Source organism: Eptatretus burgeri, chromosome 12, assembly GCF_056783735.1.
Source record: "Eptatretus burgeri isolate ZD-2024b chromosome 12, Ebu_testis_v1, whole genome shotgun sequence".
In the NCBI taxonomy this organism is placed as follows: Eukaryota; Metazoa; Chordata; class Myxini; order Myxiniformes; family Myxinidae; genus Eptatretus; species Eptatretus burgeri.
In genome coordinates this window covers 31093638-31099775 of record NC_140972.1, presented here as the reverse complement: position 1 = coordinate 31099775, position 6138 = coordinate 31093638, and positions in this window count along the sequence as shown.

The window sequence follows — 6138 nt, the reverse complement described above, 5'->3', positions numbered from 1 at the left end:
ACCTTTCTCCCACCTTTCATCCCCCCTCACTCTTCCTTCTCTAAGTTGCCCCCCTCTCATCCACCAACCTGCCTCCCTCCACTGCCCTCTCACCTCCATCTCTTCACTCCCACCTTCTCAAATCCTCAACTGCCATCTTCCTTGTCTCTTGTCCCCCTCTCTCACAGCACCACAGAGCCTTTTCTCCTCCTCATTCGGGCCCCTCCCCTCGCTATTCTGCAATACCCCACACTCCTTCAGCAACCCTCCTTACCTCCCCCCCTCGTCCCTCGTCCGCCCCTCCCCCGCCCCTCCACCTCCTGCACCAAAAGCCTCCTCCCCTACCTCTTCATTAAAAGTGTGGACCTCAAATATCCGGGGCCTTCGCTCAAACCTTTCAGATCTTTCCATGCAGGTTGCCACTGACAAACCAGACATTATCTGCCTAACAGAAACTTTCCTCTCCCAAGACGTGTCTGACTCCCAAGTATCTCTCCCTGGTTACTCCCTCTTACGGTATGACAGACCTGAGCCTCGTCCTGGTGGAGGTGTTGCTCTCTTCATCAAAGACTCTATTCCTCACTCTCCCTGCACTGCTCTCACTCCCCCACACCCCAGGAATACCTCTGGCTTCGGCTTCCCCCTCCACTCCCCACCTCATGTTTATATGTGTACTGTACCGTCCACCGAACAGTGATGACTCCCATCTACACCTCACTCTCCGAAAACATGGACCATCTTCTATCTTCTCATCCAAACTCTCTCTTCCTCTTATGTGGCGACTTCAATTGTCATCACGCCAGTGGCCTAGGTGTGGGTACCTCTCTCACCTGCCATGGGACATCAGCAAAAAGCTTTCTGTGACTCATTGGGACTGACTCAATCGGTCAACTTCCCATTACCCGGATCTCAACCAATGGTACTCCATCTCTTCTGGATCTGATTTTGACAAATTTCCCTGACAATATCTGCTGCTCTTCCTTCGCTCCAATTGGTTCTTCTGACCACGTCCTTGTTAAAGTGGACATCTCTCTGGCTGTTATCAGAGAACCACCTCACCGCCGTCGAGTCTGGCATTTCACTCAAGCCGACTGGCAGGGTCTCCGAGCAGCCATCAAACTTACAGACTGGTCTCCTATCACTACTTTCTCAAACATCAACTCATCCTGGGAATTCTTTCAAAGAAACTTGCTCTCCCTCATGCACAGATTTATCCCCTCTCGTGTTCAGTTGTCTTACCCTTCCTCCGCCCTTGGTTTACTGAAGCTTGTGGCAGAGGCAGTTGTCCTGAAACAACTTGCCTTTGCCTCATGGAAAGCAAACCCAACTGAGAACAATCTCAGTTCTTTCCACAAAGCTCGGAACAAGTGTGTAGCTACCCTCAGGAGAGCCAGAAAACAACATCTTTCTCATCTCCAAGTCTGAACTCTCAAACCTCTCTCCCTCCTCAAAATCCTGGTGGCGTTTAATCAAATCTGTTTCTGGTGTATGTTCCCCCTCCATCCCCTCCCTTACCTCAAATGGCCGCACTGCTGATTCCACACGTGATAAAGCTGAATGTCTAAACTCGGTGTTTGCAGCTAAATCTTGTGTCCCAAACCCATCACTATCTCTACCCACTTTACCCAGTCGCACCCAACTGTCCCTGGACTCTGTATCCTTTTCTCCTGACAAGGTGGAGAGCTTGCTTTCAAACCTCAAGTCAGATTCTGCAACCGGTCCAGACGGCATCAGCCCACGTGTCCTCAAAGCCTGCTCTTCTGCTCTTGCTCACCCTCTCTCTGTTCTATTCACCCTCTCATTTTCCCAAGGTCATCTGCCATCTGCTTGGAAATCTGCTAACATCACTGCCCTGCATAAAAAAGGTGCAAAAACAGATCCCTGTAACTATAGACCAATCAGCCTTCTCCCAATCATCAGCAAGGTTATGGAATCCATCATCGCTTCAGACATGAAATCCTTCCTCTTCTCCAATGGCTTGATTTCCAATCATCAATTTGGTTTCAGACCAGGTCACTCTACCCTAGATATGCTGCTACTGCTCTCCCATCAATGGATGGAGGTCCTCAATGCCAGACAGGAAATCCGAGGCCGTATTGTCCCTGGACATATCACGTGCTTTTGACACAGTCTGGCACCCTGCCCTACTCACCAAACTCTCTGCCCATGGTATTCAAGGCCATCTCCACTCATGGCTACTTGCAGACTTCCTCTCCTGTTGCAGTCAACGTGTGGCCCTAAATGGAGTTCTTTCATCTCCTCTTCCTGTGCAGGCTGGAGTTCCTCAAGGTAGCGTTCTGGGCCCTGTTCTTTTTCTGGTTTTCATCAATGATCTCTCGGACTCTCTGGAAAATCCTCTATTTCTCTTTGCCGATGACTCAACCCTCTGCCGTACCATCTGTCATCCCTCAGCCCGGCAAGCAGCAGCTTCTTCACTCACTGCAGATCTGGATAAAATCACAAACTGGTCCAACACGTGGAACATGTCTTTCAATCCAGACAAATCTCACACTCTCACTATGTCTCTTGAAAGGACCGTTTACAAAACCCCCATCCACTTTCTCAACAATCCTCTGGAAGAAGTCTTTTCTTTCAAGCTTCTGGGTCTCACTATCTGCCATGACCTTTCCTGGGAAAGTCACATTTCCAACCTTGCCTCAAAGCCAGTCGCCGACTGAGAATCCTCCGTCGTGCTAAGTCCTTCCTCGGCCCTCTTGAGCTCCTGACCACTTACAAAGCTTTTTGTCCGTAGCCTGATGGAGTACTGCTCTCCCCTCTGGGCTGGTGCTCCTGCCTCCCACCTTTCTCGACTTCACGCTGTCGAAACCAGGGCTTTTAAGATCATTGGCATCTCCCGCAATGAAGCTGAGTCTTTGGGCCTCTCACTCAATCACCGCAGGTTGGTCGGTGGTCTTTCTGTCTTCTACCGACTCCTCTCCAGCCTTGCCCCCCCTGCTCTCTCTGCGATTTGTCCCAACCACATTTCCACAGGGCGCTCAAGGTCCGCCAACAACCCCCTTCTGGTAAAACAACCAAAATCACGAATCACTGCTCATCTTCACTCTTTCATTCCTCTTTTTTCCCGCCTTTGGAATAAACTTCCTCACTCTATTCTTTCCCATTCTTCCCTTCAGGCTTTCAAAACAGCTGTTCACCACCACCTCTTATCTTCCCCCATCCAAATCCTCGATCTTTTCTACCCCCGATAATCCACCCAAGCCCACTTCCTTCAATTCTCCTGCTTTCCTTCCTGAAAGTCCCTTTAATGTCCATCTTCCCCTCGCCATGTTCCCCGTCCCATCCCCATCCCTCTCCCTTCCACAGTTCACCTGTGTCTGTTCCCCAATGTTTTGTCCCTTCCACTCCCGCCCCTCTTGTCTCATGCCTCCTTGCTGTGAGTTGTGTGTTAGCTCTCATACGAGCCTCGACCAAGGTATACAAAAAAAAAAAAAAAAATAAAAATAAAAAAAGTGACGCGCACACACACACGGAGGTAGTGGAGGATAATGGGGGTGAGCTCGCGGAGCGTGTGGGGACCCAGTGCGAGCACCTGGATGGCCTCCTCCAGGAACGAGGGGAGGGAGTCTGCCCCCTTGAGGCGAGTCACGACCAGGTGAGTTCGGTCGTGCTTTGCGAGGTTGAGGGGACGGGTGCAGAGGACAGGTGCACGGAGAGCTTGGGGGGTATAGAGGCCCCGGAGACCCTTGTGGGGACACAAATCCCCAGTGTGGTTGTCCCTGTGTGTGTGGTGCAAGGTGTGAGTGCGTCCCCGTGTGTGGAAGCGACCCCGTGTGTGAGTGGTGTGGTGGCGAGTGTGCCGGAGTGTGTGCTTCCCAGCACGCCGTGTGTGGATGAGGCACCGCGGGTGAGTGCCCCCGCATGCGTGAGTGAACGGCCATGTGCAAGGTCACTGTGTGCAAGGGAGACAGTGTGTGTGAGAGAGCGGTATGTAAGGGAGATGTCGGTTGGCATGCGGGAGCACGCAGCCGCGTCTCCCGGTGTGAATATAATGGAGTGGAGTGTGTGCGTCGTGACACGCAGGTGTGCGTGTGTTGAATGGCGGCGACGACGGCGACATGTGAGGAAAGGAAGCCGAGTAGCGGCTGTAGTTGTTTCGGGGACCGTGCCGGGTTCACCCAGCAGTGAGCACGAGGTTCGTGCTGTGCAACGCACGAGACCGCCACGTGCTCGCTTGCGAGAGTGAAGTCCCGGTCCGGAAACGCACGCGGTGGATTTGCCGATCCCGCGGACGGACAGAGTTTAGGCAGGTAAATGGATTTGGACCGGACGGGTTCTCCACGCGATCGTGTGTGTTAAGCTCCAACGGGCAAAGCACATGTGTTCGCGTGGGGAACCCCTCGAGACGTGGGGCTTGTGTTTTTTTTTATGCGCACGGTGACGCCATGGCTGCACGTGGGGTTGGAATCTGGCAGGAGGGGTATCTCTGCCGGATGGTACCGTCCAAGGAGGGACGAGGAACACGTGCAGCTGCATGACGTCACGGGCAGGTGCAAAGTGCGCGAGTTGCCGCGCTGGTGAAGCGCATGAAAAAAAAAAAAAAAAAAGCAAGCCTCACTTTCGGGTGCACAGGATTCCTGGGCAAGGGGTGGAAGACCCCCTTAACCTGGGGCACAGGATGGAAACTAGTTAGGGGGAAGGGTTAGCTTAGTTAGACCGACTCCATGGGGCAGGGGTAAGTCCTCATGGAGTCCGTGGAATGGATTAGTTAGAGGGATTTAGATGAGCTTTAGGTGGGGAAATAAAAGTTATTTGGGACATTTGAGAACAGTGACAGACTTGTGAATGTGTAGAGGGGACGTAGTTTAGCTACGTAGTGTTAAATGGAACGTGCTTTAGTGTAAGGGATGACGTGGGAGCACGAGTTAGTGAGGGGATGTAGTTAGAAGGATGGCAGAGTTCAGCGGTGTGTGTGTTGAAAAGTTGTGAGGTGAGTACGTGTACATGTTGAGTGAGTGAGGCCAGCGGGTCTGTGTGAGTGGAGCGAATGGGGAATGCATGGTGCGATGAGTGATTGGGGGGAGGAGTGACTCCCGCCCAAGGGCCCCCGGGGTCAGTGTAGAGTGAGTTCGCTGGGTTAGTCAAATTAACAAAAATGGAGGTCGTTTTGTTGTTGGTGGGAAAGTAGGCTCGAAACCCATTTGGAGGGGTGCAGGAGCCCTGTTGACGGGCTTGGGAGCGTGGCTGCGAAAGGTGAGTATCGCTGAGTGGGTACCCCGGGCACCAGGCTAGTCGGCCGTGGTAGGCCAAGGGCCCATGGGGGGCCGGGATAGCGTAGTGGGCACGGGTGCGCCTGCTTGGTGCGGGGGCCCGGGGCGCCATGAGCCGCGTGGGCAGTGTTGTGGGCAAGGGTGACCCTCGGAAAGGGGCCTGGGAAGCCAGCCTGCCACGTGTGCGTTTCAGGGGAGGTGCCATGGGGGGCACTCCCCGGTGTTAGGGAGCTGGTAGGCTCGGAGGCAGTGTAGTGCCCAGGGGTGCCATAGCGGGAGATTCGGCAGAGGGTCGTGCCTGCCAAAGGGAGCCACGTGTCCCAGCCAGGAGACCGTGTGAGGGCACGGAGAGAAAATTGGGGGGCGAGGCCCGAAATTGTGAGGACACCAACACAGGCGACGGGAATCTGGGTTGTTAGAACCAATAGTTTAAGCGAGAGGCGCTTGTTGAAAGCCCCGGGGTAGTTTAACAGTTAAATGGTTAGGGTAGATTAGGAGATGTACCCCTCCGCACCATCCATCCCCTCGCTCTCGTTGTGGGCCGCTGGACCCACTTTGGTTATAGATCGCCGAACTCTGGGGAGGCCATTCTGAGGCTTCGTTGGGCCTTGACACAGGACGCTAGCTCTCCCTTGTTCCCCTCTGGGAAGGGAACGTAGGGGTTGGGAGTAGGCTAGGTGACAGGATAGGTTAGCCGAACAAGGACGATCAAGGGGGTTAGGGGACGATTTATAGTGGGGAAGTAAAAATAAAAACAACAAAAAAATAAGTTGGGGCTAAATTGGGGTTTGACAAATTAAGGGAGTGGGTATGTACAGTGACAGGCAAAGGCGATAGGTTGGGAGGGAGACAGGTAGGTAGGTCCGAGCCCGCCCTCCAAGTGGCCAGCACCACCGCACTCCCTCCACCAACCTCCACTGAACGGCAAGAG